This window comes from Cetorhinus maximus, chromosome 23 (genome assembly GCF_964194155.1).
Source record: "Cetorhinus maximus chromosome 23, sCetMax3.hap1.1, whole genome shotgun sequence".
In the NCBI taxonomy this organism is placed as follows: Eukaryota; Metazoa; Chordata; class Chondrichthyes; order Lamniformes; family Cetorhinidae; genus Cetorhinus; species Cetorhinus maximus.
In genome coordinates, this window is record NC_135901.1 from 12,510,347 (window position 1) to 12,523,047 (window position 12,701).

The window sequence follows — 12,701 nt, forward strand, 5'->3', positions numbered from 1 at the left end:
CAATGTCCAGTGCAGAGATGACTGATACAGGGTCTAGATTAATGTAAACTGAGACAGGGTCTACTGCAATGAGTTCTGATCCAGGGTCTAAATTAATATAAACTGAGACAGTGTGTAGTGCAGTGATTCCTGATATATGGTCTGGACTAGAATAAACTGAGACAGGGCCAACTGCAAGAATTACTTCATCATTGACGCCCATATCCCAAGAACAAATTAAAATGCTGCAAATTACTGCGGATTCGGGAAATCTAAAGAAGGGCAAAAAATAACCACTCAGCAGGTCAGTGGGCATCAATAGAGAGAGAAACAGGTCAAACGTTCAGGCCGATGACAAGTTCAACATCTCCCTCGGTACCAATCTATAGAGGAGGACTGTTCTCCCCACTATCCTGGACCAATATTCATTCTTCAACTAAAATCACATATTATCTCGTCATTTTTCACAGCTCGATTCATGGGAGCTTGCTGTGCACAACTCACGGGATGGATTTCCAACATTACAGCAGTGACTAAACTTCAACAAATGTACATCAACGAATTTCAAGGGCTTTATGATGTCCTGGGATCATGAGCAGTGTTCTATAAATGCAAATTCTTCCTAAATGTTAACATTTTAAAATGCTAGTTGTGATATGTTGAAAACTCTGAGATTAATATGATTATAGGTCACTCCTCTGGCTGCTGTTTTAAATTGTCCATTTTTAATCGGTTAAATCTTCCAACAAATTGACATTCAGTGTAATCCCAGCCTGTTCAAATATTCATCATTGATTGTGACAGTAGAACTTCCAGAATTGAATTATTAATTTAAATGTATTTTTAATTATTTGAAATAAATAACATCTGTTCAAATGGATGTTGAAAAAGTTTCTATTAATTTTGTACCAACTGTCAATATTCTTAAAATAAACCCTTGTTTTGAGTTGAAACCAATCAATAAGTGTCTGTGTTTATCTGGTTTTGCTGCCATGAACACTTCATTGAAATCAGTGAAGCGTTTATGTAAATAAACACAGAAATAGAAGTCCCAGATTAGATTCTGGAGACACAAAAGCACAACAAATATTTCCCCATCAACACAGCACAGAAATAGAGTCAAACATGCAAATACATCAACCGATTTCAGTAGCAATTGTTTTTTGGGCATTTTTAAGATCAGTTATATGAGAATTATGTCACGATGATATCTATGTTCTGAATTAAGTAAGATTCCCACTTATCATGAAATATAATGTCATGGAAAATGTGTTTGTAAAGATTTCCTGTATCCTCTCTCTCTCTGTCTCTTTCTCCTCTCTGGTTCTTTGTCTTGTCTCTCCACCATGGGTCACTGTCTTTACTCCACAACATGAAGTCAGTGTCTAGCCAATGTATTCTCTCAGCCCAATTCATACACTCCAAACTAAATTGATCTAATGAAATGGATTATAATCTGTAGAGGGAACTTTACTCTAAATCTGTTTTGAGCATTCACTGACCTGGGAGTGCTTGATGGGAAACTGCAGATGAAACTTTACTCTATCTAACCTGTGTTGCAGCCATTAGCGAAGATTTGATGTGGCCGTGCCGAAGGATCTTTCCCTGTATCTAACCCCTGCTGTTCCTGCCTTTGGAGTGTCTGATGGGACAGTGTAGAGGGAGCTTTACTTTGCACCTAACCTGCACTGTGACTGCCCTGGGAGTGTTTGATACGACTGTGTAGAGGGAGATTTACTCTGTATCTAAACTGTGCTATACCTGGCCTGGGAGTAATTGATAGGGCAGTTTAGAGGGAGCTTTACTCCGCATCTAAACCACGCTATATTTGACATGGCTGTGTTTGATGAGACAGTGTAAAGGGGGATTTGCCCCGTATCTAAGCCCTGATGTGACGGTGCAGAGGCAGCTTTCCTCTTTACCTGCCCCCAGTGTCGAGCTTCCTGGGAAATGTCTGAAGAGTGCAGAGGAAACTTTACACTGCATAGAACCCTTACCCTACATGCCTCAAGTGTGTTTGAGCGGACAATGTAGAGGAAGTTTTACCCTGTATCTGAACGGTGTTGTACCCGCCCTGGGAATTTTTAATGGCGACACTGTAGAGGGAGATTCACCCTGAATCTAATCCGTGCTTTGCCTGCCTTGGGAGTTTTTAATGTGGCAATGTAGAGGGAACTTTACATTATTAATGTAACTCCATGCTACACCTGCCCTGGGTCTGTTTGATGGAGCCGTGGGCCTTGTCTCTGCATTACACTAGACCGTGTCTAAACGTATCTAATCCGTGCTGTACCTGCCCTGGGAGTGTTTCATGGTGACAGTGTCGAGGGCGTTTCCCTCTCTTTAACCCGTGCTGCATCTTCCCTGGGAGTGTTCAATGTGACAATGTAGAGGTAGTTTTAAATTCTGTGCCTAGCCCCATGCGGCACCTGTCCTGGGAGTGTTTGAAGGGACAGTAGACCCTGTCTCGATCTTGTGTTCGACGGTGACCCTGTCCCTGTTTATATTACACAGACCAGACCCTGTCTTTGTTTATATTGCAGTCGACCCTGATCTGTTTGTATTACACTAGGCCCTGTCCCTGTTTATATTACACTCGACATGTCTCTGTTTATATTGCACTAGACGGTGTCTCTGTTTATAGTGCACTAGGCCCTGTCCCTGTTTAAATGACACTCAACATGTCTCTTTTTTTATATTCGACATGCCTCTGTTTATATTGCATGAGACACTGTCTCTGTTTATATTGCACTAGGCCCTGCCCCGGTTTATATTACACTAGACCCTGTTTCTGTTTATGTTACACTGACCCCTGTCTCGGTTTACATTACATTAAACCCTGTCTCTGTTTATATTATACTAGGCTCTGCCCCGTTTGTATTACACTTGATATGTCGCTGTTTATATTACATTCGGCATGTCTCTGTTAATATTACACTAGACATGTCTCTGTTTATTTTGTACGAGATGCTGTCTCTGTTTATATTACATTAGATCCGGTCTCTGTTTATATTGCACTAGGCCTGGCCCTATTTATATTAAACTGGGTCCTGTATGTTTATAATACACTAGATCCTGTCTCTATTTATATTACACTGGACCCTGTTTCTGTTTATATTACTCTAGACCCTGTCTTTGCTTCTATTAAACAAGGTCCTTTCTCTCTTTATATTATAATTGACATGTCTCTGTATATATTAATCTAGAACTGTCTCTGTATTTCCGTAGATGCTGTCTTAGTTCTGCGCTAGGTCATATCTGTATTTAAATTACATTAGACCCTGCCTCGGTTATTATTGCACTGCACAAGTGCAATAACGTGGAAATTGGCTGGGGTGGAAATAGTGAAGATAAGGCAGCAAGATGGTGGGAACAATTATCATGGGTGCCTATTTAGATGTTATGATTTGTCCTCCCTGCATCCCAGATTTGTGTTCACAATCCACAGGCCTCTCTTATCTTGCAGCTGTTTAAATTAAACCATTTAACTCCTATTTCCAGGGTCTAGTGCAATAAAGTAAGGTAATATACTAATGTAATATAAACAGAGGACAATTACATAAATAACTGAGACAGGACCTAATGTTATAGAAACAGAAACATGGACTAGAACAGTAACAATGAGAAAGGCCCAGTAAAATATGAACAGGGACATGGTGGAGAGCAGCAATAACTGAGACAGAGTCCAGTATTACAGAAACAGAAACATGGACTAGAGCAGTAACAATGAGACAGGCCCAGTGTAGTATGAACAGAGGCATGGTGGAGAGCAGCAATACTGAGACAGGGTCTAGTATTAGAGAAACATAAACACGGACTAGAGCAGTAACAATGAGACAGGCTGAGTGTAATATGAACAGAGACATGGTGGAGTGCAGCAATACTGAGACAGATCCAGTGTTACAGAAACAGAAACACGGACTAGAACAATAACAATGAGACAGGCCCAGTATAATATGAACAGAGGCATGGTGGAGAGCAACAATACTGAGACAGGGTCTAATATTACAGAAACATAAACACGGACTAGGGCAGTAACAATGAGACAGGCTGAGTGTAATATGAACAGAGACATGATGGAGAGCAGCAATATTGACACCATATTGAAGTCCCACAGAACCAGATAAGATATGGGTGGAGATACCTCCTGGTGATTACCACCTATTGCCCTCCCTCAGCTGATGAATCTGTACTCCTTCATCTTTAGCACTGCGTGAAAGAAACACTGAGGGTAGCAAGGACATCGAATGTGCTGTGAATTTGCAAAATCAATTACCATTTGACAAGACCAAGAATGCCGGAGCTGGATGAGTCCTGAATGATGTATCTGCAAGAATGGACCTGCCACAGATGGTTAGAGAGCCAACACGAGGAAAAACCTTACCTGATCTCTGGCCCATCATACTATCGATATCGGTGAGGTTGACCCCTGCATTGTCCTTGTGGAAACCAAGGCCGGTATTCACACTGAGCACATTCTCCATTGTGTTGTGCGGCACTGCCGCTGTGCTAAACGGGATACATTCAGAACAGATCCAGCAGCTCAAAACTTAGCATCAACGAGATACTGTTGGTCATTAACAGCAGGATAGTTGCATTCAATCACACCCTGTAATCTCAAGGACCAGAATATCTCTCACTCAAACCTTAGTGTGCCTATCCACAGATTCTTGAAGGTAGCAGAGCAGGTATATGAGGTGGTTAAGAAGGCATATGGGTTACTTGTCTTTATTAGCTGAGGCATAAAACACAAGAGCAGGGAGGTTTTGCTGGAACTGTATAAAACGTTGGTTAGGCCACAACTGGAGCGTTGCGTGCAGTTCTGGTCACCACATTTCTAGGAAGTATGTGACTGCACTGGAGAGATTGCAGAGGAGATCTACCAGGATGCTGTCTGGGCTCGAGGGTCTGAGCTATGAGGAAAGATTGGATAGGCTGAGGCTCTTTTCCTTGGAGCAACGATGGTTGAGGGGGTGCTGAGGGGCATAGATAGGGTGGATAGGAAGGCACCTTTTCCATTAGTAGAGGGGTCAAAAACCAGAGAGCAGAGATTTTAGATAAGAGGTAGAAGGCTAAGAGGGGAGTTGAGGAGAATCTTTTTCAGCCAGAGGGTGGTAGGAATTTGGAACTTACTGCCCGAAAGGGTGGTTGAGTCAGAAACTCTAGTAACATTTAAGAAGGATTTAAATGTTCACTTCAGCTACCATAGCCTCCAGGGCTATGGGCCAAGCGCGGGAAAATGGGATTAGTGTAGTCAGATCTTTGTTTACCGGGGCGGAAACGATGGGCCGGAAACGATGGGCCGAATGGCCTCCATCTGTGCTGTAAACATCTATGAGTCTAACATCCAGCCGGGGAACAATGAGGAATGTAGGCCAGCAGGTCAGAAGCAAAGCCAGGCATACCTGAAAATGATGAACTATAGCACGAAGCTAGAACACTGTACGTAATGGACAACAGGTCAGGTCCGTCCCTTTGCAGTTCAATCAGTCCACTCTCAATCATCAATAAAGTGACTGAAGGTGTCGCCGACCTGCTCACCAAAGCTCAGACTGGATCCACCAGGATCAGCCAGCATCAAAGCTCATTGTAAACTTGGTCTGAACATGGACAAGAGATCGAACTTCCAGGCATGATGTATGAGTGCTTCAGTACTTGATGCCAAAGTAGCTATTGACTGAGTGTGGCATCAGGAAGCCTTGGAAAGTGTCAGGTCAATGGGAATCAAGGGCAAGTCTCTCCACTGGCTGGAGTCACACCGAGCACATCTGAAGATGTTGTGTTGTTGGAGACCAATCATCTCAGCACCAGGTCATCATTCCAGGAGTCTCCTGAACTGTCCTTGGTCCAACCATCTTCAGCGGCTTGATCAATGGCCTTCCCTTCATCACCGGGTCAGGAGTGGGGATGTTCGCTCATATTTTCACAGTGTTCAGTTCCATTTATGATCTCTCAGACGATGAAACTGTCCTTACTTATTGCATCTCGAACTGGACAAGTTTACGCTGATAAGTTGCAAGTGATATAAGCAGCACACAAGTGCCAGGCAATGACCAACTCCAACAATAAAGAAACCAAACATCTCCACATGACGTTCAAAAGACATTACCGTCATTGAAACCCACCATCAACGTTGTGCAGGTGCCATTGTACAGAAAGTGAACTGGACCAGCCATATAAATACTGTGGCTACAAGAGTAGGTCAGAGGCTGGGGATTCTGTGGTGAATAACTCACCTCCGGATTCCCCGAAGCCTTTCCACCATCTGAAAATCTGCAAGTCAGATGCCTGTTGGAAATTGTTTACTTTCCTTGACGAACGTAACTGCAGCAACACTCAAGAACCTCCACACCAACCAGGGGAAATCAACCCCTTGATAGGCTCCTCATCCAGGAGTTAAACATTTACTCCCTTCGCCACCAATACACAGTGGCTGCAGTGCATACCATCCACAAGATGCACTGCAGTAACTCGCCAAGGCCTCTTCAACAATACCTTCCATACCTGTGACCTCCACCTCCCAGGATAACAAGGGCAACAAGCACATGGGAACACAATGCCCTGCATCCTCCTACACATACCACTCCATAGGTGGGAAATTGGCCTTTGGCACCGGAAAAGAAAGGATATCTGAAATCTAATTCTGCTGACTGCGCTGAAAATGAATATCAAGTGCTGTGTAGCATATACGGCCGATCCGATACCGTCCTTTCAGGATACTGCCAGATACCGATTTCTAGCCTAACGTCTTTATTTATAATATTATCTCTCCATCTTACAGAAACATGGAGTAATGCAGCCATAATTTAAACAGATAGATAAAAGCAAAATGCTGCAAATGCTGGAAATCTGAAATAAAGACAGAAAATGCTGGACAGACTCAGCAGGTTGGACAGCATCTGTGGAGAGAGAAACAGAGTTAATGTTTCGAGTCCATATGACTCTTCTTCAGAAACATAGCCTCGTGCCGGAGTTACAATGACCACTATAATGTAGACATAGTCAAGATTTAATATAACATAAACAGAGACAGGGCCTAGTGTAATATAAACAGAGAAAGAATCCAGTGCAATACAAACTGAGATGGCTTCCAGTGGAACATTAATGAGATAGGGTCTATTTTAATACAAACAGAGGCCTGACCCAGCACAATAGAAAGAAGGTAGGTCCCAGGGAATTAATAATGGAACCAGGATCCTGTATAACATGGGAGGGACCATCGTGCAGTGGGAACGTCACTGAATCAGTAGCCCTGAGATCCAGGCCTTTTCCCTGGGGATAGGGGTTTGAATCCCGTTATGGCAGCATGTGGAATCCAAATTCAATTAATAAATCTGGAATTGAAAGCTCATCTCAATAATGGTGACCATGAAACTATAATCGATTATACTAAACATCCACCTGGTTCACTGATGCCCTTTAGGGAAGGAAATCTGCCGTCCTTACCCAGTCTGGCCTACATTTTTTTTTGTTCCTTCATGAGAATGGGGGCTGCGCTGGCTAGGCCAGCATTTATTGCCCGTCCCTAATTGCCCCCTTGAGAACAGTGTGGCTTGTTAGGATGGGTTTTTACGACAATGGTTTCATGGTCATCATTAGATTTTTCCATTCAAATTTCACCATCTGCTGTGGTGGGATTCAAACACAGACCCCCAGCGATTTACTAGCCCAGTGAGAATACCAGCACATCACCACCTCCCATACACATAACTCCAGACCCACAGCTTTGTGGAGCCCCATTCTCCAGTTATTTGTTTACTTGTCTGCCACCATTTACGACTGGATGTGACAGGACTGCAGAGGTAAATCCGATCCGGTTTGAATTGGGAACTTCCAGACTGTGTGATGTAAATATTGGTGTTGACTGGTGCAGTATTAATTGAAACAGTGTACTTTGAAACATAAAGAGAGACAGTGTTTGGTCTAACACAAAAATAGATGGAATCCAATTTAAAAAGTCAGAGAGGGGGCCCAGTGCGGTATTAATTGAGAGAATGCCTGCTTTATAGAATGTGTCCATCAAGATTTCACATCCATCTGCTGGCCACACTTTGCAATTGCAGCTACTGTGAAAATGTCGCTGTCAGGTTCGATCTTTTACATTATTCTATCAAGAATCCACTTCCCCAAGTGTCACACCACGTTCTGTGGGAGGTGGTGTCAAAATTTAACAAAATTCAACTAATTGCAGGTGGACGTGCCCGATTAGCGCGCGTTAAAGTCAGCACCAGAGTAAAGCGGCCCAATTCCTGGTGATGTGACTTTGTTCATCTTGATCAAAGGGAGGGATGTTGACCAGGGCACTGTACAGAGACCATGGGAGCATTAATGTCCAGCTCAACAAACATAGCGTTGGGAAGAGTTTATTGGTTCATGATACCACCTGAAAGACAGTTAGGGTCATTTTATTCAATAGTTAAGGGCTATGGAGCCTCCCAGGAAGCCAAGGTGCGATCTTAAGTTGAAGCACAAGATGCCATTTTGGTCTGTGTGTGTGTATGTAGGAGATTGGGAGGGAGAGAAAGAGAGGGAGAAGCAAATCACATTGTTTGCAACTGAATTTCATGAAGATCCTGGACAACCTTCCATCTATGAAATTTCACAGACACACAATGGAAACAAAGCCATTTCCGATGTGCTGATTGCTAAGGAGGCCAATTATTGTGAGGCAGGTTCTGCCACAAGTGCTGCACATGAAGCTAGAAAATGTCGTTGTGGCTTCTTTTTTTTCCCGGTGTTAGCCTGGATTACCAAGCCACTGTAGCCACTGGTCAACGTGGTGGTTCACGCCAAACCACAGGAGGTGTCGCCATTTTCCTCAGTCCTCAGTTAGGTATACTCAGTTGTGATAATCGATATTTAGGGCCTTCACTTCAAGCATCCTTGAAGCGGAGCTTTGGGCGTCCCACTGGTTGTCTGCCTCCGGCTCCCTCACCATACAGAAAGTCTTTGTGTCTGTGACCATCTTCCATCTTGCGAACGTTCCCAGGCCACAAAAATCGCTTCTGTTTGATGAGTTCTGCAGTTTTGGGAGCTCTGCCTTTGACAGTACCACTGCATTCGTGACTTTATCCTGCCAGTACATACCCAAAATGCGCAGCAGGCAGTGAAGATGGAAATTGTGGAGCTTCTTTTCTTGATAACTGTAATTCGACCATGTTTCACAGCCATAGAGAAAGGTGCTGAGAACGCAGGCCTTATAAACCATCAGCTTGGTCCTAAGGGCCAGTTTGATGTTATTCCAGGGGCGTTTCATGAGTCAGGCAAAGGTGGCAGTTGCTTTCCCCATACGGGTATCAAGTTCTGCAGCAAGGAACAGGCTGCCTGTCACCTTGGAACCCAGGGAGCGGAATTTACTTCCATCGGTTAGTTATTTAGTGTGATCAATGACGGAAATGCAACACCTTATCCCATGACCACGGTTTTCTCCATGCTTATAGTCAGGGAGAACAAGTTACAGGCATGGGAGAGACAGTCCATCAGTCTTTGTGGATGAGTTTCCGTTTTGATGACAGAGTTATCAGCGTGCAGGAATTCTCTGATCAAGATTCAATGTGTTTATGTCTTCGCTTTCAGTCTTATAGATTGTGGAGCTTGTGGTCTGATCGAGTGTAAGTCGACTCCTTCCATATTTACAGGGAAGACAAAGATCAGCAGCATGGAGAAGGTGCCCAACAGAGTGGGGATCGGACACAGGCCTGTTTCACTCCATTCTTCACTCCGAATCTGTCGGAAGTGGGATCATCAATCTGTACAGTGCAGTGCATGTTGTCATGGAAGGAGTGAATGAGACTGAGGCGCTTTGGTGAACAGCCAATTTTCCCAAAAATCTTCTCGAGTGGTTCTCTGCTGACGGTGTCCAGCGTGTGGAGCAAATCATGTCCAGAGTATAGCTTCCGATAAAAACATCACATTGTGCTTCAGCCTGCAACCAGATGAAGTCTTTAAAGCATGACCCGAGCAAAGGCCTTCCCCGTAACTCCATGAGTGAGATATCCCTGTAGTTGTTGCAGTCTTTGTTTTCAGATAATGTGGTGATTTTTGCATCATTCACCTCCTGTGGAACGGATCTTATCTTTCAGCAGAGAAGAATAAGGTCGTAAAGGCTGAGAAAGATAAATAATTATCAACAGCAATTATTATCAACTCACGAAGGTAAATAATTGTCTTTAAGAATTATCACCAATTCACAAAGATAAATAAGTATATTCACCAATTGGCATCAATTCTCAAAGATAAATAATGATATTCACCAACTATCATCAATTTACAAAGATAAATAATTATATCCACCAATTATCATCAACCCACAAAGATAAATAATCATATTCACCAATTACCATCAATTCACAAGACAAATAATTATAATCAGCAATTATCATCCATTCACAAAGATTAAGAATTGCATGAGCCAAGCATTTTCATCATTTTCTTCCATACAAAGTGTAATTGAAATTCATTTATTATCATTAACATTGATTGAGATCACATTGACCATTCTGTCAGCAAGGAATCACATCTGTCCCAGAATTCAGTGGCAAATGGAATTAATTCAGACCGAGGATAATGAGCAGCTACCCAGCAGCCTCTGCGCTTTATTGACAAGTAATCAACTCATCATCACACAGAAACTCCTGATATATAATTGGAGTGCGTGAGGATTTGTAAAGTGATGGTATAAATAAAACTACCTGGACCTGACTGTAAGTTAATGCGGCTCTCCAGTGAGTAATGTCTGTTACCTTCGCTAATTTGGGTGAGGATATGTTGAATGCTTTGTTTTACATGAAAGGACCACATGTTCCAAATATTACAATCCTCCATCCGAAACCGAATTATGTACCCGCTTTCTGTCTGAAAGATGGTGATTCCCCATCAGCAGAGACGAATCATCAGTACCGCAGGGACATCTCCAGCCTTCTCTTGGTGACGTTCAGCTAGATACCCTGGGGATGGAATACATCCAGAAAATCTGGAGGGATTGAAGGTATTAGACTGACACAAATGAAATACTGGACTTGCTTCAAGGTTTGAAGTAGTCAAGCACCAAGAAGAGAAGGTAAAACAGCATCATCCAGACGCGCCTATCGACACATCAATCAATTCATTCACTGATCCCTTCATCAAAATGTTCAGGCATCCAACTATCATTCATTCCTGCATCACTGCAGCCATCCCTCCATTCTTTGGCAGACGGTGGTGTTGTATTAATGTCACTGGACGAGTAATCCAGAGACCCAAGCTATTCACCTGGGGACACAAATTCAAATCCCGCCATGGCAGCTGGTGGAATTTAAATTCAACAATAAACCTGGGATTGAAAACTGGTCTCAGTGAAGGGAACCGTGAAACTATCATCGATTGTGGAATAAACTAATCTGGTTCACTAATGTCCTTTAGGAAAGGAAATCTGCCACTGGACCTAGTCTGGCCTACATGTGAATCCAAATCCACAGCAATATGGTGGACTCTAACTGCCCTCTGAAATGGCCCAGCAAGGTACTCAGTTCAAAGGCAATTAGGGAGAAGCAACAAATGATGGCCTTGCCAGTGACTCCCACATCCCATGAAAGAGTAAAGGGGCAAAAAAAATCACACAGATTTATTTGTTTGACTGTCACAAAATGTACCCTCTCACTGAGTCATCTCTGATAATCTGCCTGTAATTCTTTCCATCCATCCACCACAATATTATAATGTGTTGGAGAGATCCTCCAATGAGCCATTGATGCTGACAGGGTGTCAGAGAAGCTGGATAACTTTTCCTTCCTAAGAGCTGGGCACAGTCCACATAGGGCACAGTCCACATAAGTTCACAATTTTAAAAATAAAGCTGACTCCAGTGTTGTTGCTGGGTAGATTTGTTGTAAATAGGCCTTGTTGACAATGTTAAGGGTTTGAAATTGGCTGGCAGCCAAGCGGTCAGTACTGAGGAAACAGATCTTTCATTTACTGCACAAACCCGCAGATGCTTCCTGTAAACAACATTGGACATTCGAGCCTCCCTGACTGCAGCCGGCTGGCTTGCTGCCAAATACTATGTGGGGCAGATTAGCCTGGATACAAATGAACAACATGGTTTTAGCCATTCAAACAATAAATGTTTCTGTCGCACATGAAAGGCACATTTTAAATGGTATTTCATCTGAGGAAATATTTTAATGAATGCCGTGTTCACTGAGATTAAACACGATCAGAAAATTGGTCGTATACTATTTAATTTGTATTATTTCTAAATAAAGGACATTCCAGTTATTAAAGCCGGTTTATTAAGAACTTCATGAAGTGCGAGAGAGCGATGTTGATGGTCCCAATCCCCCAGTCTAATGAGCTGAGTAGAATGACAAAAAAATAAAAGAAATTAAATTAAAAGAAAATCATAGAATTGTCTTGAACCTGCAGGAATTCCTTGAATATTCTCAGAGTTCTGCACCTCATTTAACCTGAGGGGTCTCTTATACCTGATTAGCACCGTGTACTGTACAGTTTAATTTGTGCTGATTTCGATTATTTAACAGTCCCTCTCATAGCTGCCAATGAGTGGAGAAATGACCAGTTCATGACCCGCTTCAGTGGAAGATAAAACATTTATTCTTGTGATATTGTGTAATATGCCGTAAAGCCCTGATACCCTGTGTTCCCAATGCCAGTGAATGGTAGACAGCCGGTGGTCAATAGAATTAGCTGCAGTGATTTGGATGCTGAAGGATAACTTTGTTGAT